Source organism: Hylobates moloch, unplaced genomic scaffold (assembly GCF_009828535.3).
Source record: "Hylobates moloch isolate HMO894 unplaced genomic scaffold, HMol_V3 SCAFFOLD_23, whole genome shotgun sequence".
Lineage (NCBI taxonomy): Eukaryota > Metazoa > Chordata > Mammalia > Primates > Hylobatidae > Hylobates > Hylobates moloch.
The window spans coordinates 13,739,581-13,767,126 of NW_026652298.1; the positions used below are offsets into that span (position 1 = coordinate 13,739,581).

General features: G+C 39.2%; 1 protein-coding gene and 1 long non-coding RNA gene across 3 annotated transcripts in view; one reads left to right on the forward strand and one right to left on the reverse strand.

Moving 5' to 3' along the window:
- LOC131382382 (uncharacterized) overlaps nt 1-8,245 on the reverse strand; it is a 52,346-nt gene extending 44,101 nt beyond the window's left edge. Inside the window, exon 1 of the long non-coding RNA XR_009211815.1 lies at nt 7,898-8,245. This is a non-coding gene — a long non-coding RNA (uncharacterized LOC131382382). The remainder of the gene's footprint in view (nt 1-7,897) is intronic.
- A 67-nt stretch (nt 8,246-8,312) lies between these two features.
- RNF180 (ring finger protein 180) overlaps nt 8,313-27,546 on the forward strand; it is a 224,501-nt gene continuing 205,267 nt past the window's right edge. Inside the window, exon 1 of one of the 2 annotated variants that reach the window (XM_032144949.2) lies at nt 8,313-8,555. The gene's annotated coding sequence lies outside the window, so the exon portion shown is untranslated. The remainder of the gene's footprint in view (nt 8,556-27,546) is intronic. The other variant, XM_058434089.1, reaches the window with a different exon arrangement.

Sequence of the window (27,546 nt, forward strand, 5' to 3'; positions counted from 1 at the left end):
GTACTCCAAGCTTACCAAGAAAAACCCTACCCACTCCTTGGGGCCCCAGAGGAAGTCAATGATTTTAAAGAATTGAAACATTTACCCATAACTGCCCCTGTTTTAGCTCTGCCTTCCCTCAAACAACCATTTCACCTGTTTGTCAGTGTAAATAAAGGAGTAGCTTTAGGAGTGCTTACCCAAGAACATGGGGGCCACTGGCAGCCTGTGGACTTTTTGTCAAAAATTCTAGACCCAGTAACCTGTGGATGGCCCAAATGTATGCAATCTATAGCGGCAACTGCTTTGTTGATTGAGGAAAGTAGAAAGCTAACCTTTGGGGAAAAATTAATTGTTAGCACACCTCATCAAGTTAGAACAATATTAAACCCACAGGCAGGTAAATGGCTTACAGACTCAAGAATTTTAAAATAAGAAGCCATTCTATTATTAAAAGATGACCTCACTCTCACCACTAACAGTGCCCTTAACCCTGCTGCTTTCCTAACTGGGAATCCAAACCCCAAAGATCCTGAACATGATTGTTTAGATCTCATTGACTATCATAGTAAGGTTAGACCTGATTTAAGAGAAACCCCTTTTGAAATAGGACGTCATCTTTTTATAGATGGCTCCTCCCGGGTGGTTGAAGGAAAAAGACACAAAGGATACTTTGTCATAGATGGAGTTCTTGCTGAAATAGAATCTGGAAGATTGCCAAATAATTGGTCTGCTCAAACTTGCAAATTGTTTTTGTTAAATCAGGCTCTAAAATATTTACAAAAGCAAGAATGTACCATCTATACCTACTCCAAGTACGCCTTTGGGGGTACTGCACACCTTCAGAAAAATTTGGACTGAGCGGGGTCTAATTCACAGCAAAGGGCAGGACCTTGTCCACAAAGGATTAATCACTCAAGTTTTAAAAAGCTTACAATTACCAGAAGAAATAGCTGTTGTGCATGTCCCAAGGCACCAGAAAAATTCTACCTTTGAAAGCCGAGGGAATAACCTTGCTGATCAAATTGCAAAACAAGCTGCCGTCTCTCAAAAAGCACCTATCTTCTACCTGACTCCCTGTCTCTCTCCCCTAGTTGCAATCCCTATCTTCTCTCCTGCTGAAAAGGAAAAGTTAGAGAAACTAGTAGCTAAGGAAAACTCAGAAGGGAAGTGGGTGTTACCAGACCAAAGGGAAATGCTTTCCAAACCACTTATGGGAGAAATCCTGTCCCAACTACATCAAGGGACTCACTGAAGACCTCAAGTTATGTGTGATGCAGTTCTCAGTGTCTATGGATGTATAGGAATTTATACCTTAGTAAACCAAGTTGTGGACAGCTGCCTAATATGTAAGAAAACTAATAAACAGGCCCTAAGGAAACAACCTTTTGGGGGCAGAAGCCCCAGATTAAAGCCATTTCAAAGTATTCAAGTTGACTATGCTGAAATGCCCCCACTAAGTCACCTTAAATACCTAATAGTAATAGTAGACCACCTCACTCATTGGGTTGAAGCCATTCCCCTCCCCAGTGCAACAGCTAATAATGTGGTTTAAGTATTACTAGAGAACATAATACCTTGGTTCAGGCTACTAGAAAATATTGACTCAGACAATGCGACTCATTTTACTGCAAATATCATTAAAGGGCTTACTCAAGCTTTAGCAATCAAATGGGAGTATCATACCCCCTGGCATCCATCCTTGTCAGGAAGAACAGACAGGATGAATCAGACTTTTAAGAATAATCTAACTAAGTTAATTTTAGAAACTCTATTACCCTGGACTAAGTGTCTCCTCATCACTCTACTCAGTATTGGAACTGCCCCTTGAAAAGATGTTGGCCTATCCCCTTAGGAAATGCTCTATGGGTTACCATACTTAAGCTCCACTAGTGATATTCCCACTTTTGAGACCAAAGATCAATTCCTTAGGAACTATACACTTGGTCTATCTTCTACTTTATCTTCCTTTAGGACTAGAGGTCTCTTAGCGCAAACCCCACCTCTTGAGTTTCCAGTCCATCAGCACTGGACCGGAGACTACGCCCTCATTAAGAACTGGAAAGAAGAGAAACTTGAACCGTCCTGGGAGGGACCATATCTAGTGCTCCTAACAACTGAAACTGCAGTCTGAACCACCGAGAAAGGATGGACCCATCACACCTGAGTCAAGAAAGTGCCCTCCCATCCAGGGTCATGGGCTATAGTCCCAGGGGAAAATCCTACCAAACTAAAGCTAAGGAAAGTTTAACTGTCTTTCATTTATTCTATTACTCCTTCTTCTTTCCTTGTTTTGTTGCTAGCCACCTCATTATTAATGTAACTAGATCAGACTCACCCCAAACCATTACCTTTGATGCTTGTTTAGTTATTTCTTGTGGGGATCTCCAAAGCCAGAGACAGCTTGCAGCAACAGAGAAATATCTCTGCCCCATCCACAGCAGATGCTTCTAAATTGTTTAAGTACCTGTTTCGTCATACTTGGGAATATGCCATTTGGACCACTCAGTGTCAAGACTGGGTCCCCTCAGAGGATTTCCCGCTAGCAGTTCTAAAGCCCTATAACCATTTTACTAAAGGAAGTGCCCCTCTCAATTGTTAACATAACCAATGTAACCCGGTGCAAATTTCCATCACCATCCCAGCTCTCCAAGGTTCCTCCCCTACCCTAAACTGTTTTTATGGTATGGGAGCAGATGTAACAGGAAAAGACCCTATAGGTTTCTTGAAGTGGCACCTCATTACATTCTCATCCCTCACATTTCCACCTCTATCCTCTTCTAAACCCACTGACCAGACCACTGTCTCTTCTCCACCTAATGACAAAACCAACGTAGCTATTGTAGAGGTTAAAAATTTAAAACAAACACTGGCAACTGAAAAAGGATACCACAATGCAAATGCCTGGATGGAATGGATTGAATATTCTGTTCGCACTCTAAATAAAAGCGACTATTACGCTTGTGTGCATGGTAGGCCAGAGGCCCAAGTTACCCCCTTTCCACTTGGATGGTTTTCTGACCAGCCGGGCATGAGCTGTATGGTGGCACTTTTCCAAGACCCCACAGCCTGGGGTAATGAATTCTGTTGAATTCTCTCTCTGCTATTCCCTGAAGTTCAACATCCTGCAGGTCATCAGCCCCTGAGGGCCAACCAGCCTCCATCTCCAGACACCAATTTTACTTCATGTCTATCACTACAGGGACAACATTTGGCGTTTCTTGGAGACCTGAAGGGATGCAGTGAGTTTAAATCTTTCCATTAGTTTACCAATCAGTCTGCCCTTGTTCATCCCCATGCTGATGTACGGTGATATTTTGGTGGACCTCTACCGGACACTCTGCCAAGTAACCAGAGAGGCACTTGGGCTCTCAATTGGCCATCCATTTCATCCTGGCATTTAATCAACCAGAAAAAGGGAAACCACAACACCATAAAACGAGAGAGGCCCCTCATGGATCTTTCAACTCTCATGTTTATATAGATGCAATTGGAGTCCCACAGGGGGTACCTGATAGATTCAAAGCCCAAGACCAAATAGCTGCAGGATTTGAATCATTATTTCCATGGCTAACTATTAACACAAATGTAGATTGGATAAATTACATCTATTACAACCAGCAGCGACTAATTAATTACACTAGGGATGCTGTCAAAGAATTAGCCAAACAATTAGGGCCTACTAGCCAGATGGCTTGGGAAAACAGAATGGGCCCTAGATATGATATTAACAGAAAAAGGTGGAGTTTGTGTTATAATTAGAACCCAATGCCGCATCTACATTCCCAACAATACAGTCCCTGATGGAACAATTATAAAAGCTTTACAAGGTCTTATCTTCTTATCAAATGAATTAGCCACAAATTCTGGGATAAACGACCCTTTCACAGGATGGTTAGGGAAATGGTTTGGTAAATGGAAAGGACTCATGGCCTCTATTGTTACTTCTCTTGCAATCGCAATAGCTGTGTTTATTCCTGTTGGATGCTGCATCATACCCTGCATTTGTGGACTAGTCCAAAGACTTATAGAAACAGCTGTTACCAGCACCTTCCCTAGTTCTTCCCAATCCTATACTAATAGATTATTTCTCCTGGAAGAACAACAAAGCTGAGTCATGTTAGGTAAGTTTGAATAACAAAATGTATAAATTCAAGAGGGGGAAATTGTTGTTAAGAACAAATAGTTCCTCTTCAAAGGGTTTCAGTTCCTGGTTCTTTGTTCTATTCTAAAAGGTAATCGTACCCATTCATCTATCAGCCCTCCCTATGTCTGCTATGCCCAAACACCCCAAGATGTACCATACCTGTCCTTCCCGTCAAACGCTCCTTGCCTCCTTTGATGATGTCAACAGTAGCCAATCGGAATTAGCCTAGATTGTGTGGTCTGACCCCAGTCCACAGTGGGAGAACACAGAAACAGGGTCTGTGTTAGGCATAAAAAAACTCCTGCTCTCCTTTGTTTTGTGTGCTCTCCCTTGCCTCTGCCTTGTATGCAAGAGATGCCCTTCTACAGATATAAATTTCCTTGCTGAGAAAACTTTTGCCTGAGTGCTAGTTTCACTTTGTGGCATTGAATATTTGTTTCTAACAATAAGAACACTTAGATCCACACATGCCTGAAGCTATCATAGGCTTATCCATACAAACTAGTGAATATTTTCCTTGGGCCAACTTGAGTTAGGTTTCTGTTATTTCACTGAAATGAGTCCTAACTAATGCACTTCTGGATGGAATGGATTGAGCAGTGCATTAAGTACTGCTCTCCAGAAACTGTTTCTTAAAGATCATTAATACTAACAACAATAGCTGATATTTATTGAGTGCTTACTATATACCAGGTATCATTTTAAGCACTTTGCTTGGATAAAATCATTAAAACCTCACAATAACTCTACGATGTTACTATTATTATCTCCTGTTCACAGATGAAAAAACTGAGGCACAGAGAGATTAAGAAACTTGTCCTCAGGTTATACACTTGTAAGTGGAAGATTTGAGACTCAAGCCGGGGAAGAGTTCCACACCTGTGCTATCCTACGCTGCCTCAAGTGTCAGCATATCCAGTGGCCTTTTCTCATTCTTTTTAGCCTCTTTGCCCAGTTCGACTATCCATTTGCTCTTCAAACTTGCATAGGAAGCTTTAGGTTTCCAGTCCTTCTATTAGGAACTTCTTTAGGTTTTCTTCTGCTCTGCCTCCTAAATCTAAGGTTTTCCTAATAATTCTCTATTCTTTTCCTGGTAATCTCATATACCTCTGTGCATTAACTCAAGCCTCTAATTTTGAACTTCCTGCTGTCTCCAAATCACCCAAATGTCCTGCTAGGGCCTCAAATGGCATGAATTGCATCAAACAATGTTGGGTTTGTAGGAAGAAATTAAAATTGCTTTATTATTTCAGTCTTGTTGGAAATTATAATTTATGCCAGAGGTTATAAAATTCAACTGTTAGGTAATGAGATTATTGACACAGGTGCTTTGGGAAGACTAAGGATTCAGCTAGCCATTATATCCGGTGTGATGAGAGATAATGTTAGTTAATATTTAGATACTAATTATCTAGCAGTTAAAATAAATCTGTACTTATCTTGTATCTTATAATCATAAAGCTGAGTTTTTGTCTGTCTTTTACTAAAATGTAAATGATCTTCCTGAAATATTGAAAATCATACTCTTCGTTTGTACCTTTGAGATGATGAATACTTGTTAAGATGTTTATTAAAGCAAAAAGTGTTTCTTCACTTCTGGTTGTAAAATGACTGGAGAGGTTGTTTCTAGTTTATCACACCTGTGCAAATTAATTCCTCTCTAGAGTCATGGGTTCTCATACTTGACCTTTCCTTAGAATCATCTGATATCCCACATCAAGAAATTCTGATTCAATTGTACCAGAGTAAGAACAGGGCATTGGTATTTTCACAAGCACTCCAGGTTATTCCAATGTGCTTCCAAGGTTGAGAATCATTGCTCAGAAGTTACACTTTTTAAGGTTGCTCAATAAATATGGGACACCCAGTTAAATTTTAATTTTTAGTAACCAAACATTTTTAGTGTTTTATACTAAGAATTAATTCACTGTTTATCCAAAATTCGATTTTAACTGGGCATCCTGTGTTTTTATTTGCCAAACTTGTCAACCTTATCATTTCTCTGAGTTCATCCCTGTGATTTCATCAGAAATAAGAGATTATATTACATTACTAAATCAGAAAGCATCAAGACTTTCATCTTGTCTTTCTTCTTTCAGGCCTGTTTGTAATAAATCTTGTACCTCCAAAAGTTTTTCTTTAAAAAGGAAGCACTGCAAATTCAGCCAGGAGGCCAATCTTTTCCTCTAGAAGTTGCCCACATTCTCCCTCTTGTGTGTTTCCAGGGTGGTTCCCTCCAGGAAAGGAAGGTCAAGTCTCTCTCAGGCTTCAAAGCTCTCTGACATTTCTTGCCATCTCATCTTTCTGATTCTAGCTGGAGAAAGTTTTCTGCTTTTAAATGTTCATGTGATTAGGCTGGGCCTGCGTAGGTAATCCGAAATAGTCTCCCTATTTGGGTCAGTCACTTTTATTACATCAGTAAAGTCCCTTTTCTATATACTGCAACAACTTTACAGGATCCAGAGATTAGAATGTGGACATTTTGGGGGAGCCATTCTGCCTACCACAGTTGTTGCGGTGTCACCTTCACTTCTCTCTTCTATCAGATTCTCTGCCTAACCACTTTGTTACAGAATACGTCCTCCAATTGCTTCCTGAGAAAGAATGCATGAAAATACTACTTAAACTTTTGTATATTTGAAAATGTCTTTTTAAACCTCATACTTCAATTTCAAAATAGGAAATCATTTTTTCTCAGAATTTATATTTTATTTATATTTCTGTGGAGAATCCAATGCCATTCTGATTTCTAAATCTTCATAAATCACCTCCTATTTTTTCCTCCATGAAAGCTATTAAGATCTCTCTGAATCATGTGGTTTGAAATTTCACAACTTTGTTACAGATAATTTTTATCCATTAAACTGAGAGCTCATGTGCTTCTGTCCTTTAGCTCTGAGAACTGTTGTCCTTGTTTTCTTTGGTAATTATCTTTCTTCTCTTTGCTCTACCAGCTGTTAGATATTCCACTTTTCCTTGCCTAACTGCCCTGGCTAGTGCCTCCACTATAATGTTGAATAGAAGTAGCAACAATTGACATCCTTGTCTTATTCCTGATCTTAGGTGAAAATGTTCATTCTTTCAAGATTAAGTATGATGTTAATTACGGATTTTTCATAGAGGCTCTTTATTAGGTTGGAGAAGTTTCCTTTTATTCCTAGTTGAAGTGTTTATATCAAGAAAGGGTGTTAGATTTTGTCAATTGCTTTTCCTTCATCTTTTGAGATGATCATGTGGTTTTTGTCATTTAGTCTATTAAAGTAGTGTGTTACATTAATTTTGTATGTCACACCAAACTTGCATTCCTGAGATAAATCCTACTTGGTCATGTTGTATAATTTTGTTTAATGTTGCTGGGTTTGGCTTGCTAGTATTTTGTTGAGGATTTTTATGTTACTATGCATAAGGTATATTGGTCTCTAGTTTTCTCGTGATGTCTTTCATTTTGTCCTTTATTTCCTTGTATTTCCAGATGGGAAGTCACTGCATACAGCCCTAATCTTAGGACAAGTTTCCAAATAAGCCTCTTCAGGCAAATACAAATTTCTGTATCTAGCAGAGAAACAAAGCTGTATATTTTTTTTGAGGTTCCCTCCTAGCTTCCTTCCCTCTCCTCAAGCCAACTAATAAAACTTGCTTTTCATATTCCAAATCTTATTTATAGTCGTTTGATCATCTATGAGGCACCTGCAAGTCAACATTTACTGCAAGCGGCCCCCTCCCTCACTCCCTAAATAAGCACTTTTGATTTACCGCCAGTCATCAACTCACCTCCCAACTGCAATTTGTCAAGAGTAGTGTCAGGTGCACTTTAGTGGTTAATCTTGCACATCGGTGGAACTTTAGGCACAAGAAGGTAAGCAACGAAGATAGTGATATACGAAGGGAAAACTAAACCCAGGTGGTGTTGCCAGCTTAAAAGTCGTAGGCATGGGGATGGGTGGATGGGACGCCGGCCTAAGATTTTAGCAGGGAACAGACCCAGCAGTTGGCTTGGATCTCTGAACTCCAGAAAAGGCCGAGTGAGGACAAGGGAGACCACAGGGATAATTTCTGTGGCTCTGGTAAGGGGATGACAAGGGAGAACAACTTTCTCACGGTTCGATCTGGCCGGCGGCGCTTGTCTGCCTGCGCGGGGTCAAAGCCCGGCGCCGCCCACGCGCGGCTCGGGTGGGAACCCGCAGACGTGGGGTGAGCAGGGCCGCTGGCTGCGGCGGGCGAGCGCCGGGGCGCCACGTCCGAGGCCGCGGGGTCCGGGCTGCAGGCACAGCTCGAGCGCTTTCCGCGGGGTTTGGCTCCTGTCGCTTCCCGTCTCGCCGAACCGGCATCGCCGCCGCCGGAGCCGCAGCGAGTCCTCAGAGCCTGGCTGCTGGCGGCCGGGAGCGCCAGGACGGGGCGCGAAGCCGGAGGCTCCGGGACGTGGACACAGGTAAAGGCCGGCGGGTCGGAGTCGGGCGGGGCGCGGCGGCGGCGCCTCTCGGAGGGACCCGGCCTCGGCCGGGCCCTGCCCAGCCGCGGTGGCCTGGGCCCCCCACGTTGGCCCAGGCGGGGACGTGCCAAGGGGCTGGGCTAGGGCTGCCGCTGGCCTGGCCGCCTCTCGCCCGGGCCTCAGGTGACGCGGCGGCGGCTTAACTTTCGCACCTGAGGCTCTCGGAGCAGCCTCGGGGCACGCCCGCCTGGAGGTTGGAATTACACGGGGTCGAAAAAGCTGAGCCCTGGAGGCGAGGCGCTGGAGGTGTGGCGGAGGAGGCCGGGGAAGGTGGGGTGTGTGCCAGGGGTCCAGTACTGAACACTCTCCAGGTCTGAGGTGGGGAACTGCGTCTCGTTTAATTTCGGAGCTTGTGGGGACCACACAACCCCTTGCACGGCCGGTTCCCTCTGCAGGGTTCCACTTTCCTTTGTCTAGTCCATTTCAGTATCGGCGTCGCAGTCGCTTTTGTTGCAGCCTTGGGTCCGGAGTGTACGACTTTCTGCTAGGCAGAGGTCATAAGCTCTGAAATCCATCGGGGCGGAGGTGGGGAGATGGTCCTTTGGTGGGAAATTACTGGTGCTGTTCTGAGCACTAACACGTATATTCCACCTTGTTTTTTTTTCGAGATAGTGCTCATTATTTTCGTAGCATCTAACAGTTGTAAGTGCACCTGTGAGAGCATTCATTAGTTAACTTCAGAGGAGCATTATGCGGACGGGTTACTATTATCCCATTTTATAGACCAGACAGCTGAGGCACCCAAGAGGAAAAGTGATTATATCAAAACCAAGCAGTGAATCCTTGTGAAATCTGTGATTAGAACTTGTCTGACTGGAGTCGTCCTTGGTCCAGTTGGTCTCTTAGCCTCAAACAAAATTTAGCTCTCAAAGATGGACGGTCTGATGCTCATTGTATTTTTATTTACTCATTAATTGTTAAAACTTTTCTTAAAAAATAGAGCCGATTCCCTTCAGACTCCTGTTATAGTACCCCTGAAAGTGATACTTGAAAGATCATAAACACTTCAGTTTCAAATGAGTGGTATCATTTGAGTCGTAGAAAGAAGTAAAATTCCATTGTCTTTTATCTGTCAAACTTTCATCTCTTGTATAAATGTAGTGCCACTGGCAGCCCAAAGATACTTGGTGACAGTGGCAGAAATTCTAAATATTTATTGAATAAGTAGAATCGAGGAGGCGAGCTGTTAGGTTTCTCGGAATATTTAAGCAAGTTTTTTCTCATAAAGAATCAAAAATTTAGGAGAATAGTCATTTTAATTATTGTAATGAAAATTATCTCGTAATTGTGTGAGTGTTATGTTGTACTTTATCTCTCTGGAACCATCAGCAATTTACCACTTTCTCTAGGGTTTGCTCTTCGTTTCGTCAATGGTATTTTATTACCCCATTTTTCTTCGTCTCTTTCATTTTTTGTGTGTGTGATTTTTCAAAGTGAAGATTTTTTCTTCGAAAATTCAAAAAATAATATTGAAAAAATCAACAAGATTTCCTTCTTGATAAAATAGACTTAATTAGCAGTTTTTTGAGTGTGTCTGAGGACTGACACCAGCCTTTTTAATAAGCACCTCATACGTGAAGCAGGAATTCTTTCAGGCAAGAATGCAATAAATTAATCATTTTAATATATTTCTGTAATATTTTATGACATAGCTACCTGAATAATAATGCTTTTTACTCTTACAGTGTCTTTTCATTAAGGAGCATAAAGATTAAAAATTTCGCTTAAATTTTGCTAACTACATAGTACAAGGGGACAGTGTGCTTAGACTTAATTGTTGCTTTCATGAAATAAACCCGGTTCTCTCTCTCTTATACCACCTCCATTTGGCCATCTGAAAAAAGAATGGTAATCTGTCCTTTCCTTCATAGGGATATTTGGGGAATTAATGAAGTAATATCTCGAAAGTAGTTTGAACTCCACAGAAGAAAGCAGCTTTGTAACTTTGAAATGTGATTGCAGTGTTGAAACATTTTCCCTCCTTAAACATGCTGTCGTTTATATTTTTAGAGAGTGATCATTCCAAGTAGTCACCTCAGGAGGCTAAAACTTATTCCAGTAGTGCTGCTGCCATTCATAATTATTTTGTATTTTTTGAAATTTCTAGTTAATTTACAAGCAAAAACGTTTCATGACAATGTTCATAAACACTTGTTTTTGTTTCTATTTTTTAATCAAAAAACTAATTCAGCTTGAGTACCTATTTTCTTTGCTAAATTTGGCAGAATGATTTCTACATGGTTGTAAAACTCAGTTCTACCTTCAAGATTTTACCACTATTAAGGATATTTAAAGGATTGTCCTGATGGCTATGAAGGCAGTTTCATAAGGACAGTTTAAAAATAGTTTAAAATAATGACAGACATTATTAGAATAAGTTTGCAACCTTCCCAGACGTCTACTACAAAGGGGACAATGCTTACCTCTAGGCTGAAGTTCTGTGCGTATGTGCACATTTGCATGTACTCTCTATTGTAACCTATCAATTATCTCTTTTCATCACATTGATCTCTTAGAAATTAGATATTTTATTTAGATTAAATAGAGTACATTAAGTAGATCACATCATACGGGAACAGTCTTAGATTGGGAGTGTATTTCATAGAGAAGTTTGGATGTCACATACATTTAAATTTAAATATTTGTAACAATTTTGAATAATAAAATGTGGCTTCATATTATATGTTTTGAGTGTAATACAGCCGAGGCAATATAGCCTCAAAATATAAAATTGCTATTTTCAAAAAAAAAAGTTATTAACAAGTTGTGTGTGCAACAGACTTTCCTGACCACACCAATGTCAAAAGAAAAAATTTCGACAAATTTAGTTTAAATATCAAATTGGCTTTTATTAGCAATTCTGAAATTGGGTAGCGTCTCATTCCATAAAATAGAATGCCATGCCCTAGGCATGGCAGAATAGTTGGTTTTTGTAAGGTGAGAACAAGGAAACAGTGTTTTTAAAAGTCTGTTGGTTAACATCAGATTACTTAAGGTTACTTATAAGTGTTAAAGCAGAAGGGGCTACTTATGCCAGCTTAGGTTTACTAAGCCCTTGCCTGTTGCAGCGAATCTCCTGTTTTCAGGAAAAACTAGTTTGGTCTATGACCTACTTCCTTACAGTTTCAGATTGATTATGTGGCACTGAGCATGAGTGACTCCCTTTTGGTTTGATCTCTTGGGGCCTAGTGGAGGAGCTCCGTCTAAAACAACGTCCTGTTGTAAATCTTATTTAACAATTCTGTCCTTTCAGTAAGCTTTCACCTAAGTGAGAGTGTGACCAAAACTTAGGGCATTAACGCTACTCTCAGTTACTATCATTCTGGGTTTTCATTAATAGGTTAGGTGTCCTCATTATCATGGGTTTCTTTGAGTTTTTATCGTATCAGCTGGAGAGAGATCATTGACATTCATCAGATTGCTGCACGCAGTCATTTAAAACTTTTGAGAGAAGGTAGCACACTAGGGAGACTACTATTATGACTATCAGAAAGATAATACCAAGAGTTTGGAATGTACTTATTAATCAAAGTTCCCATGAACCAAACCCACTGAAATTGAACAGATCAAAGAACAAGACAGACAAAGAATCCACTCATTTTAACCAAGTAGCCTGTTCTTTAATTTTTTTTGCAACTGAGTCTCTATAATACCGGAATTTATCCATGTGCAACAATAAGTGTTACCAACTGCAAAGACTCCTCCCTCTTTGACCAGTAGAAATCTAGAGCAATTTGTTAATATCTAGTATAACTTTAACAAGAGAATTCAAGGAAGTCTTGTGCAGCTATTGCATTGCAGTAGAATCTTCTATAGAGGCTATTGTGAGGGATAAATTCTAATCATTACTTCATTTGTATTACTCCAAGGCATAGGAAAAGGGACCTAACAAAGCCAATCCAAAAGGGCTAATGCCTCTTGGCAGCGTTCTCTTTAATCTATGACATAGCTTAGGAGGAGTGAGCCAGTGTTCCACTTCTGGATTATGGAGTGACAACTTACCATTTAGATTTTTAGCCCACATTGGCCCTTCATCCTCTACCTGTCAAGGCATGAGGTTGCCTGTGTGTAAGGTTGGCCACAGAATTATCCACAAATAATGATATACCCTGTGGGTGCACATAAGGACTGCTTTCCAGTTCTGTTCATGGATATATTGCTTGGAATGGTGGATTTAGCAGTTTCTAGCCAAGAATCTGAAGCAGAGTTTACAGGTTAAAAAACTGTAATATGTTTGCACATAAGTCAGTTTGAAATAAACTCTATTCAGGCTTTTGGTACAATCCTGTCTTATGATACACTCATTTGGACTTGGTTCTTGTATCCCATGACTGGATTAAATTAAAACAGAGAGAACAAGTGGGTCTAGAAGTCTGACTCTATAACAGGGACCAGTAGTACAATTTGAACAAGCAGTTGTGTTAGGGATGTTTTTAAGTTAGCCACTGATTGGACTAAAAGATCTTTTAAGTTATGTAGAGATTTGGGTTTGGCAGGACAGATCCAACACTCTGTGAAGTTACCTACAGAAGCAACTGGTTATGACAGTATTATCCTACCAAGCGGGGAGGATCTTTTTCTGATGTCTTGGGAAAAGCCATCCACAGTGTGAAGTCATCAACTTCTTATCCTGGTTAACTTGATTTTTTAAGGTCTGTGGCTTAAGAAGGGAAGCAAGTGGTATCAGGAGCTGGTCTTTTATGAGGGAGATGTGAATCCAGGGGTCAGCACCTTTGAGTTTAGCTGCAATGCCTGTAGTCAGGAGCACTTGGTAGGGTCCTTTCCAGTGGGATTCAAGAGCAGTCTTTCTTTGATGACATTTCCAGAACACCCAATTACCAGGTTCCAACAAGCCTTTTTGGATCTGTTTCTTGAAAGTGTTCCTTTACCTGTTGATGATAACTTTTAGCATAGTGCATTAAGAATGTACAGTATTGGGTCATTTCAACATGGGTCAATTAGGGATCTACATTTGGTGTAATAGCCAAAGATATGGAGTAACCAGCAATAATTTCATAAGACGTTAACTTGTGTTTTCCAGCAGTGTTGCTCTGAAGAGTCATAAGAGCCAGAGACAGAATTTTAGGCCAAAGAAGGCTGGCGGTGTCAGATAAGTTGGAAATTCTGAGGTTAAGTATTCCATTAGTTTTATCAACCTTACCAGAGGACTGAGGGGGGTAACGACAATGATAATGCTAGACTGTAAAAATCGAAGTAGTGCATGAATTACCTTCCAGTAAAACGAGTGGCTCAGTTACTTGAAATGGCATTCAGTATATACCCCAGGTGTGAAGTACCACTTTTGGCAGTTTTGTTTTACAGTAAGTGCATTGTCAGCCTTTTGACATGGGAAAGCCTGAGCCCATCCAGAGAACATATAGACTATAACAGGCACATATAGACTATTGCAAGTACATGCTTGGTGGGAGTGGATGAAGTCTCATTGTACATATTCAAATGGGCCTAATGGTAAGGGGTGATCATTCCAGGGGAACATAAAGAGGCTTTCTTGGATTAAGAGTTTGCCAGGTTAAATATTGATTTTAAATAGCTTTTATAACTTTATAACAATTTTCCCACCACAACTTTTTGATCGTTTGATCTATCTTGTCAGTACCATTATGGATAAGGGAATGTAAGAAGCATAACAAATATCCCTTAAGCGACCTTTGGAGTACCAAGTGGCTGTCTTGGCCTTCCCAGAACTTGGAAAGGAAATTACAAGAACATCCTTCTCATTCCCAAAATTCTTTTTAATTTTTAGAGGCCTTCTCCACCCCCCACCTCCCCAATAACTAACAGCATCTGGGTATAAGGAGGCAAAGTTAAGTAGCAGGGAGCATGCCTTACTGTTTCCAGCTGTTGGATTTAGATAAAAGACCTCACAGAGTTGGGTAACATTTTTGGCATGAAAATCAGTTGGGACACTTACCTGATATTCAGCCTCAGTTCTCTTTGTTTGAGCTCTTTTTTATAACAGTAATCTCTTGGGGCATCAGTATCCAGCAAGGAGCTTATCAATTTGTGGGCCACTTTTTATTGGTATGCTTGAAAAAGTGAGGGAACCTCTCTGCTTCCAAAGTGTTTCAAAATCACAAACCACTTCAAATGCATAGTGACTGTTAGCGTAAATGCTGACAGACTAATTTTTAGATAAAATGCAAGCACAGGTATGTGTGCGAGTATTCCCCAGTGCCTGCTTTAATGTACAAAAAGAATTACAGGTTTTGAATCATTGGGCAATTCTAAAGCAGGGGGCTGGAGGTCGTTGTACTACCCTTTTTCATTCTACAAAGGCTGCCTCATCTCCCCCCCCACCCAACCCCCCACAAGGAATGGGTTTAGGAACTGAACTTTTAGTGAGTTCAGTAAGTTGGGATGCTAAGAGTAAACATTTAGGAAACCTGTAGATGGCAATATCCAACTAACTCTACTAACATATTAAGTTGTCTCTTAGTTCTGGGCCTGGGAAAATCATGGATAAGCCTAAGTTTATTAGGAGACTTGGATACTTGCAGCACTTAGATCATGTCTTAAATAGTAAATAGTATCTGATGATAAATATAATTTTTCTATGGAGACCTTATGTCCTTTCTCTGTTAACTGTTAATAGGTAGATGAAATACTCTTAAGATGCTTCCTCAGTGCATGAACAAAGAGGTCCTCCACGTATTGCAGGAGAGTTGACCCTCGATACTGGAGGGTGTGCTCAAGTCTTGATGGAGCACTTGAGAGAAGTAGGAGGGGGCTTCAGTGAACCCCTGAGGCATGACTGTCCAGGTACATTGTTGATTATTCTAGGTGAAAGCAAATAGATATTGACTGTCATGGTCAGTGGGAATGCTAAAAAAGGCTGAACATAGTTCTACCACTGTCAACTGTTTAGAATTCGGGGGACCTGGGACAAAAAGGTATTTGGGTTTGAAACCACTGGGAAATGTAAAATAATTATCCTGGTAATGACTCTTAGATCCGGACAAATTGCCATCCTTGCCTGTTAGGCCTTTGTCCCTAGTATACAACAAACTGTACAAAAAATAGAATCACATTAACCAAAACCAAATATCCTTGATACAGTATATATTAACCATTTAATTAAGGTTTTTATTTTCTTTTACAGAGACAAATTTTAATTACTTGAATTCCCAGCCAAAGTAGAAACCACCCAATAATATTTAAATGAGAATCATTTTACACATTTCTTGAATGTATATACAATTTTTGTTGTCATATTTTTGTAAATAACCATTTAATTTCACTGTACTTTTATTTATAATTGACACATTTTTGACATATATTGTGCATATTTGGGGGTACAGTGTGATGTTCTGATACATGTATGTTTTGTATGATGATTAAATCAAGATATTTATTACCTCAAAGATTTGTCATTTATGGTGAGAACATTCAAAATTCTCTCTTCTTGGTATTTTGAAATATATACAATATAGTGTCATTAACTATAGTCACCTTGCTATGCAGTAGATCACTAAAACTTATTCCTTGTACGTAACTGCAAGTTTGTACCTATTGACCAATCTTTCTCCCTCCTCCTTTCCCTTTCCCCTTTCCCTTTTCCCTCTCTCCCCTTTTCTACTTCCCAGATTCTGGTGACTGCTGTTCTCCTCTCTACTTCTAGGACATCAACTTTTTTTTTTTTTTAGATGGAGTCTCATTCTGTCACCCAGGCTTGAGTGGAATGGCATGATCTCGGCTCACTGCAACGTCTGCCTCCTGGGTTCAAGTGATTCTCCTGCCTCAGCCTCCTGAGTAGCTGGGAATATAGGCATGCACTACCATGCCCAGCTAATGTTTGTATTTTTAGTAGAGATGGGGTTTCACCATGTTGGTCAGGCTGTTCTCAAACACCTGACCTCGTGATCCACCTGCCTTGGCCTCCCAAATTGCTGGGATTACAGGTGTGAACCACCATGCCTGGCCTGAAATCATCTGTTTTAGGTTGCACATGAGTGAGATTATGCAGATTTTGTCTTTCTGTGCTTGGTTTATTTCACTTAATATAATGTCCTCCAGACTCATCCATGTTGCTACAAATGACAGGACTTCATCCCTTTTTTTTGGCTGAATAGTGTTCCATTGTGTATATATACCACGTTTTCTTCATTCATTCTTTGATGGACACTTAGATTGATTCTGTATCTTGGGTATTGTGAATAGTACTGTAATAAACATGGGAGTACTGATGTCTCTTCAGCATGCTGATTTCATTTCCTTTGGATATATACCCAGTAGTGGGATTGCTGGATCATTTTGAAGTTCATTATTAATTTTTTGAGGAACCTCCATACTGTCTTCAGTAATGGCTGGACAAATTTACAAATTTACATTCCCACCAACAGTATATAAGAATTCCTCATTCTTCATATACATTCCAGCATTTTTTTTTTTTTTTTGTCTTTTTGATAACAGCCATTCTTTTTGTTTGTTTGTTTTGGTTTGGTTTGGTTTTTTTTTTTTTTTTTTTTTTTTGAGATGGAGTCTTGCTGTCTCCCAGGCTGGAGTGCAGTGTCGTGATCTCAGCTGACTGCAAGCTCCGCCTCCTGGGTTCACGCCGTTCTCCTGCCTCAGCCTGCCAAGTAGCTGGGACTACAGGCGCCCACCACCACGCCCGGCTAATTTTTTGTATTTTTAGTAGAGACGGGGTTTCACCGTGTTAGCCAGGATGGTCTCGATCTCCTGACCTCGTGATCCGCCCATCTCGGCCTCCCAAAGTGCTGGGATTACAAGCGTGAGCCACCGCGCCTGGCCGATAATAGCCATTCTAATTGGGGTGAGATTATATCTCATTGTGGTTTTAATTTACATTTATATTTCCCAAACGGTTAGTGACCGTTGAGCATTTTATCATATACCCGTTGGCCATTTATATGTCTTCTATTGACATCTGTTCAGGTCTTTTGCTCATTTTTTATCAGATTATTATTTTGCTGTTGAGTTAAGTTCCTTATGTCTTCTGGATATTAACTCAGATGCATAGTTTGCAAATATTTTTCCCATTCTATAGGTTCTGTTTATCGATTGTGTCTTTTGGTGTGCAGAAACTTTTTAGTTAAATATAATCCTGTTTGTCTATTTTTGTTTCTGTTGCCTGTGTTTTTGAGGTCTTATCCAAAAAATCATTGCTCAGACCAAGGCTATAAAGCATTTCCCTCATGTTTTCTTCTGGTAGTTTTACAGGTTCAGGTTTTACATTTAAGTCTTTAATCCAGTTCCTTTTTTTTTTTTTTTTTTTTAGATGGAGTCTCACTCTTATTGCCCAGGCTGGAGTGCAGTGGCACGGTCTTGGCTCACTGCAACTTCCACCCCCCGGGTTCAAGCGATTCTCCTGCCTCAGCCTCCCAAATAGTTGGGATTACAGGCATGTGCCACCACACCTGGCTAATTTTGTATTTTTAGTAAAGATGGGGTTTCTCTATGTTGGTCAGGCTGGTCTTGAACTCCCAACCTCAGGTGATCTGCCCGCCTTGGACTCCCAAAGAGCCGGGATTACAGGCATGAGCCACTGCACCAGGCCAATCTGTTTCTATTTTGAGGTGATTTTTTTTCATATGGTAGAAGACGGGTTTAGTTCATTCTTCTACATGTGGATATTCAGTTTTTCCAGTATCATTTATTTATGAGACAATCCTTTTCCTAACATGTGCCTATTATACCTTTATCAAAAATCGGTTGTGTGTGGATTTATTTCTGTGTTCTCAATTCTCTTCCATTAGCCTTTCTATTTTTATAACAGTACCATACCATTTTGATTACTATAGTTTTGTAGTATATTTTGAAGCCAGATACTATGATCTCCAGCTTTATTCTTTTTGCTCAAGATTACTTTGGCTATTTGGGGTCTTTCGTGGTTCTGTATGAATTTTAGGATTTTTTTTCATTGCTTTGAAAAATGTCATTGGTATTTTTATAGGGATTGCATTAAATCTGTAGATTGCCTTGAGTAGTATGGACATTTTAACAATCTAATCCATGAACACAGAATATCCTTCTATATATTTGCATCCTCTTCAATTTCTTTTATCAATATTTTATAATTTTTACAATAGAGATCTTTGACATGCTTGGTTAAATTTATTTCCAGGCATCTAATTTTTTGTAGTTATTGCAAATGAGATTGCGTTCTTGGTTTCTTTTTCAGGTAATTCTCTATTGGCACATATAAATGCTACTGAATTTATATATTGATTATGTATCTTACAACTTTACTGAATTTGGTAATTAGTTCTAACAGTTTTTTGGTGGAGTCTAGGATTTTATAAATCCTGGAAGATTTTGAGAAGAACTGGTATTAGTCTTGAAATGTTTGATAGAATTCAGCAGTGAAGCCATCAGATCCTGGGCTTTTACTTTGATGTGAGACGTTTTATTACTGAGTCAATCTCATTTATTATTGGTCTTAATGTAAAGGTTTTCTATTTCTTCATAGTTCAATCTTGGTAGATTGTATGTATCTAGGAATTTGTCAGTTTGTTTTCAGTTTTCCAATTTGTTGGCATACAGTTTTCATATTATTTTCCTTTGTATTTCCGTAGTATCATTTGTAATATCCCCTTTTTCATTTCTAATTTTATTTGAGTCTCCTGTCTTCTTTTTCTTAAAGTTGTGTCAATTTTATCTTTCCAGAAAGCCAGCTCTGTTGTGCTAATCTTTTGTATTGTTCTTTTTAGTCTCTTCTCGAAAAAGTCCCTTTTTGTGGGGAATGCCAGGTACTTCTAGTCAGCCATCTTGGTGACATCACTATTAACAAGGTGTTTTCTTGCTTTCTTCGATTTTAGAAAATTTTTGAGAAATGACGGCTGAGTTTCATAAAAAAGCTGGCTGAGGAAATTGGAACTCCTGGGTTTCTTAATCTTGATAAATTTTTCTGTAGCAAGCAGAAATACTGGAGAATATTCTCTTAGTAATTGAATTGTCCTTATGTTTTATAATCTCTTTACCTGATTAGTTCACTGATGGTTTGATATCTAGAAAACCTTAGAAACAACCACAGCTCTTTAAAAGCAGCTTTAAAACATCCGTGGTAAAATTGCTGAAATAAACAGTGAGGCTTGTTCTGAATGAGAATTGCCTAGCCTATTCAGAAACCTGTTGAAAAAATGTATCCTAGAGGCCAAAATTGATGTATGGACACATATTTTGGGCAGCAAGGAATCAAGAGAATAGACGTGTGGGCCAGTGGTATTATAGGTAAATTGGGGGCTGTCTGCTCAAAGTTTGTTTAATAGAGTTAGAAATTATCTGCATAAGGAGAAGTTCTATCTTTCTGGCCAAATTTTGCTCAGATCTCTGGTTTCAAGGTGGAATTTGTTATTTCCCAGATTCTTTTCTGATGATACGTAAAGCGTGTAATAGATATTTGTGTAGCTACACGTGTCTGACTTAGAACTACTAAGGCTGTAGAGTCAGAAATAAAGCTTTCTCTGCTCAAGTCAAACATTATGCTTACTGCTAGCCAAACAACCCTGCACTTTCCCAACTTAGTGTTTTGTCTTATTTATTTTCCTTGTTTTAGATGTCCGTATCTCTTCATTCTACTTGGCTAATGCTATTTAAATCCCCCCTATACTTTAAGACCCAACTGGAAGACTACTGTCTTCACAAAGCTTTCCCTGACTCCCTAATTCTTGTTTCTTGCCCTTAGTTTGTCTACCACTACTTAATTGCTAGTTATTCTCTGTGTTCTCAATTATTTCATTTATTTTGGCCATGAACTTGTTCTCTATCTAGATTTTTTTCAAAGGCATAAATTATGCCATGTATATATATATACACACATATATATACGCATATATATATGCATATATATATGCGTGTATATATATACATATATATATTTTTTTCTTTCCTTAATCGCACATAATACCTAGAACAGTGGTTAATAGCGGTATATATCAGCTTATAAGGCTAGATCTACAGAAGAAATTTATTACTCTGATAATCTGGTATAAAGCATAACTTAAACTTAGTAATGTCAGTCAGTGTTCTGGTAGAAAATAGATGACATACTCAAATGAGGCAACTGAGATGAGTTTAATTTAAATAGGTGTCTCTAGGTTAAAATAAACCAACAATGGATGATGAAGCACCCCAAGACTAGCAATAATGAGAGTCATTATCATCCCTAGGCCTGAAGAGGCAAGAGAAGGACCATTACTGAAACCCACATGGAAACTATGTAGAAAAGGCTGCCTGGGGCCGCGCCCGGTGGCTCACACCTGTAATCCCAGCACTTTGGGAGGCTGAGGTGGACAGATAATGAGGTCAGGAGATCGAGACAATCCTGACTAACATATTGAAACCCCGTTTCTACTAAAAATACAAAAATTAGCTGGGTGTGATGGTGTGTGCCTGTAATCCCAGCTACTCAGGAGGCTGAGGCAGGAGAATTGCTTGAACCCGGGAGTTGGAGGTTCCAGTGAGCTGAGATGGCGCCACTGCACTCCAGCCTGGTGACAGAGCTAGACTCCGTCTCAAAAAAAAAAAAAAAGAAAAGGCTGCCTGACAAGAACTCTGGCCTTTCTGTGATCTGACAGGGGAGCACCAGAGGGAATATACCCCAGCCTCACACTTTTCCAGTCCTTTGATATCCACCTGATGCTTTCCGCTGGCAGATAATATTGGAAGCCAAAAGGCAAGACAGCCTTGTTGTAGCAGTCCAAAAGTCAGCCTCCTAGGAATTAGAGCAAAGTTAAGAAGGTAAAGAGTAGACTCTGGAATGTGGAGCAAAGAATATCCAGCACTGTAATCGTATCAAGAGAGTGTTTCAGTTACAGTTAATGTTTTATGCCTTTTTGTGCTGTTTTTATTTCTTGAAAGGCACCTATGTTTTTCTAGCCTAGTTCAGTTACTAACATCCAAGAACATTGTATTATTGTTGCATTGCATATGAAACACAGCTGCTGTCTCCTTTTCTTGTGGTATTAACTTGTGTAGTATTGTTAAATGTGTCTTCTTAATTTTTTTTATATTTTTCTATTGCTTGTACAGTGCATAGGTAGAATACATGGAACTGTCCACATAGCCATTAGGAAAACTGTACCTTCACCATTCGAACTACATGTTTTTTCTAAATCAATCAGGGTTGCTCATTTTTCTTTTTGTGTCACTCTCATAGACAAGTGGTTTTCAGTCTTGTTGTGTATATGGTCCTCAATGTAGACATTTTGATTCAAGCAGGTTTAAGATGAGGCCTGAGTGTCTATTCTTTAAAAAAAAAACCTTTCAGATATTTCTGATGCACAATAAATGAGAACTACTTGCACAGGTAATCATTTTGACCCAAGTGGTGTTGCTGCTCCTTCCCCACTCCCCAATATATATCATACTTGTTAGTAACTAAGGCTTAAATGGAAATCTAATGCTACTTTATGTGCTCTTCAAAGCAAAATAAATGTTTTGTATTTTTCATATTCACAAATACTTACGGGATAGAAAATATGTGGTTTGCAGATTCCTAATAAAACAAATTTAAATTTTTTAAATAAAATATTTCAAATTTACGATATAGAGAATAATATACTGAACATCTGTGTGTTCTCATCACTTAGCATTAGAAAATATTTACATTTTACTATTTTTCCTTTTTTGTTTTAGAAATAAAAATGCAGATAAAATTTAAGCCCCCTTTGGTTTCTTCCTAGAGGTTACTATTCTAAACTTGGTGTCTGTCATTCCTATGCATGTTCTTATGCTTTTGCTACACATGCATGTATCAATAAACAAAATATTACTTTGTTTTACATGCTCTAAAACTTTTTATAACTCTTTACTATGCTGTGTTATTCTTTAATGGGTATATTTCTGCAGCCTTTTTACTTAAAATAACTTTTTCTAGATATATATAGCTTTATTACTTTTTATTGCTATATAGTATTCCATTGTATGAATGAACAAATATTTATCAAATCAATTGATGCACATTTGGGTTGTTTCCAGTTTTTTTATATTATTGCAAAGTGTTGCTAAAATGAGCATTCCCATATGATGTTTCCTTATTCATATACAAACCTAAAGTAGAACTGCACATCCATGGATAGACATATTTTATTTTACCAGACCCTACCAAATTGCTTTCCAAAATGGTTGTGCCTAGTTATACCTCCCCATAACAGTTATTGAGATTCTTCTTGTTGCTCCAGATCATTTTTATAATTGGTATTGTAAGACGTTTTAATTTTTCCCAGTGTGATGGGTGTGAACGGGAACCTTGTTTTATTTTTCATTTTCCTGGTTTCTGGTGAGGTTGAACACTTTTTATATAATTGTTGGCCATTTGGCTTTCCTCCTCTAGGAACTGCACTTCTATACTCCTTGTTCATTTTTCTGCTGGATATTTTTCTTTTAAAAAATTTGCTTTGTAGAATTAATTGTAGCTATTAACCATTTGCTTATATTTGCAGATTTCTTCTTCCAGTCTGTGGGTTGTCGTTAATTTTGTCTTTTCCTATACTGAAGTTAAAATTTTATCAATGTTTTACTTTGCCACTTTATTCTCTGTTTTTTGAAACATGACCCAGCCAGCCTATAGTCACAACTTTGAGCTCAAGGTTTGCAGCTTTCTGTAATATCTTACTTTCAAAAATTGTTTGTAGATAAGGCAGGGTATAAATAAATAAATGAAGAAATAAACATGCCATACAGTTGCTTATTAAAATTTATATAAAATTATGAATTTTTAAAAAATTATATGAAGGAGTCTCCTGGTTCAGAAATGGCAACTGGCAGCCTCCTGTGTACCCTTTTCTCATTGTTCATCAAGTTCCTGTGAAGATGTAGAATAAAATCAAAATTTACCACAAAACCAAAATTTAAAAACTTCAAAAACACAGAAAGCAGGAGGAAGTACCTTAATTAAGAAGCATATGGTCTTAGGTTGAGAGGAATTTCTCTACTTTAGCACCTGCATACCCCACCCTTGCCTCAAGATATAAACAACCTGGTAAATACAGGCTAAGAGGCATTATTCTTCCCCTGTAGTCAATTCCTTCATAGAACTTCTACCAATGGCAAAATGGAAAGACATCCCTTTTTGCCTCTCAGATTCTCAGATACTACTCTGTGAGGCAGAAACTGCTGAATTTCTTTCATTACCTGTGTTCCCAGCAAATTCCAGGAAGCTACTAGGCAGAAGGGGAATTTGTCATGGTATTTAGGGTTCTCTAGAGGGGCAGAACTAACCAATCTGGGTCCCAATACCTCAAAAGTAGGGAAGCCAACAATGCAGCCTTCAGTGTGTCGCTGAAGGCTGGAGAGCCCATGGCAAACCACTGGTATAGGTCCAAGAGTCCAAAAGCTGAAGAACTTGGAGTCTGATGTTCGAGGGTAGGAAGTATCCAGCATGCAACAAAGATGAAGGCTGGATGACTCAGCAAATCTGCTCCTTCCACGTTTCTTCTGCCTGCTTGGTTCTAGCCTCGCTGGCAGCTGATTAGATGGTACCACCCAAATTAAGGGTGTGTCTGTCTGCCTTTCCCAGTCCACTGACTCAAATGTTAATCTCCTTTGATAACACCCTCACAGACACACCCAGGAACAATAATTGGCATCCTACAATCCAATCAAGTTGACACTCAGTATTAACCATCACACATGGGTACCACAAAGCATTTGCAGATCTGACACAAAAAGAACCCTGTTGATTATGCGTGGTAGCAGTGGCAATTACAGTTTTTTAAATGGGTTCCATCTCCCAGAAAAACAGGTAGGCAATAAAGGGTATTGAAAAATGCCCTCTCTGAAGAATATTGAGCTAAAAATCAGGTGGTAAAGGCCTGTTAAGGATAGGTGAACAGGACTGAGTGCTTTGTATGTCAGCAACCTTTGCCTAGATAGGAGCAGATGGGCAAAAAAGTGATCGTGGGTAGTTTCCCTCAACTTGTCTGTTTGACACCAAAGTCTGGGCAGATCTCTCTGTAATCTCGCTGTGTGTACGAAGAAAAATAAAACAGCCTGAAATGAAACCTCTGAAATACTATGGAACAAGGGAAGATTTATTATTGAAAATAATTGTAATAAAACATTAATTTCAATAATTTGATTAATTTCACTAATTTCATAGTGGTTTATGAACACCATGTTTTATGTCAGTAGTGCTCAATCTGTGTTTCAGGGATTCTGCAGATAGTGAAATATTTAACCCCTTAATTGCTTTGGTCAGGTTGACATTTTGGGGTTCCTTGTAAGATTTTGTATGAGGGAAAAGTGCAACTGCTACTTACTTTTTTTTTTTTTTTTTTTTTTTTGAGACAGAGTCTCACTCTGTCGCTCAGGCTAGAGTGCAGTGGCACATCTTAGCTCACTGCAAGCTCTGCCTCCCAGGTTCACACCATTCTCCTGCCTCAGCCTCCCGAGTAGCTGGGACTAAAGGTGCCTGCCACCACGCCCGGCTAATTTTTTGTATTTTTAATAGAGACAGGGCTTCACTGTGTTAGCCAGGATGGTCTTGATCTCCTGGCCTTGTGATCGCCCGCCTCGGCCTCCCAAAGTGCTGGGATTACAGCTACTTTCGTAAATAATGTGATTCACAAAAAAATTTATTTTAAATTTCACAAAATGAATCAATCCAATTGCATTAGAGGATCTTCACTAATCACCATTAAATATTTTATTGTGAAACTAGGGGTGTTGAATTTACTAAGAGTCATGAGTAACTTCAGAATGTAGGAAACATTAGTGTCTGGAAACATTTAAAGAAAACAAGCTAAATTGCATACTTCAGGAGGCTCCAAGGGCCTCACTGAATGAGAAGACAGAAGAAATAACTGGGACAGCTTGGCTGCTTTAGTATTATAAGCTAAATCTTTATCTTAGCATAAGATCTAAGAGTATCATTGAATTTCAGGGAGATTCCTGCTGAAGGACTATATAGAACAGCTGTCTACAGAGGCATTTACTCCAGATAATAATAAATTTATACGAGAATAAGTGATAGCAAATTGGGTGTGACTTGATGCAGATTCCATACTCCTGAAGAAAGGGAGAAAACTACACAAAAGCAAAAAGTTTAAAGAAGGCCGCCAATATTCATGTGGTAAGATAGTAGTGTGTGCAGAGTTTTTGCAGACCCTGTCAATGTATTGGACCCTGTTTTATTTTTAGAATGGCTAAAGGAGAGTACTTCCGACGTCACCCAAAAGATGATCAAGACTGTAGATCTTGACATTCCATCTCGGAGCTAGTTGCTCCTTCCATTCCTTACCTTCTGCTACTGTAGCCAGCTAAGGTGCCAGCAGGTTGGGGAGGACAACCAACGATGTTTGTTGCATCCTCCATTCCAGTATGTGACCATCAGCTTAGAATTCTCTGTCAAAACTTCAATGCATCTCACTCTTCTCATCCTTAGAAATCTCAAGACTAGAAAATAAGAACATCTTCCTCACAAAGTGATGGGAATAATTTGAGAAGTCACTTAACTTCTAGGACTCAGATTCCTCATCTGTAAAATGGAGTTAACAGTCCCTACCTCATTGGAATGTCATGATGATTAAGGGAACTAATGCCACTTAATAAGTACTACACTAAAAAATTATAGCTAGTTGTAAAAATAATATTAACACTTTGATTTCATGTTTTATATGTGGAAATTTTAGTTTTATTTATTTTTTTATTATTATACTTTACGTTTTAGGGTACATGTGCACAATGTGCAGGTTTGTCACATATGTATCCATGTGCCATTTTGTTTTGCTGCACCCATTAACTCGTCATTTAGCACTAGGTATATCTCCCAATGCTGTCCCTCCCCCTCCCCCCACCCCACAACAGTCCCCGGAGTGCAATGCTCCCCTTCCTGTGTCCATGAGTTCTCACTGTTCAATTCCCAACTATGAGTGAGAACATGTGGTGTTTGGTTTTTTTGTCCTTGCGATAGTTTACTGAGAATGATGGTTTCCAGTTTCATCCATGTCCCTACAAAGGATATGAACTCCTCATTTTTTATGGCTGCATAGTATTCCATGGTGTATATGTGCCACATTTTCTTAATCCAGTCTATTGTTGTTGGACATTTGGGTTGGTTCCAAGTCTTTGCTATTGTGAATAGTGCTGCAATAAACATATGTGTGCATGTGTCTTTATAGCAGCATGATTTATAATCCTTTGGGTATATACCCAGTAATGGGATGGCTGGGTCAAATGGTATTTCTAGTTCTAGATCCCTGAGGAATCTCCACACTGACTTCCACAATGGTTGAACTAGTTTACAGTCCCACCAACAGTGTAAAAGTGTTCCTATTTCTCCACATCCTCTCCAACACCTGTTGTTTCCTGACTTTTTAATGATGGCCATTCTAACTGATGTGAGATGGTACCTCCTTGTGGTTTTGATTTGCATTTCTCTGATGGCCAGTGATGATGAGCATTTCTTCATATGTTTTTTGGCTGCATAAATGTCTTCTTTTGAGAAGTGTCTGTTCATGTCCTTCGCCCACTTTTTGATGGGGTTGTTTGTTTTTTTCTTGTACATTTGAGTTCATTGTAGATTCTGGATATTAGCCCTTTGTCAGATGAGTAGGTTGCAAAAAATTTTCTCCCATCCTGTAGGTTGCCTGTTCACTCTGATGGTAGTTTCTTTTGCTGTGCAGAAGCTCTTTAGTTTAATTAGATCCCATTTGTCAATGTTGGCTTTTGTTGCCATTGCTTTTGGTATTTTAGACATGAAGTCCTTGCCCATGCCTATGTCCTGAATGGTATTGCCTAGGTTTTCTTGTAGGATTTTAATGGTTTTAGGTCTAAAATTTAAGTCTTTAATCCATCTTGAATTAATTTTTGTATAAGGTGTAAGGAAGGGATCCAGTTTCAGCTTTCTACATATGGCTAGCCAGTTTTCCCAGCACCATTTATTAAATAGGGAATCCTTTCCCCATTGCTTGTTTTTGTCAGGTTTGTCAAAGATCAGATAGTTGTAGATGTG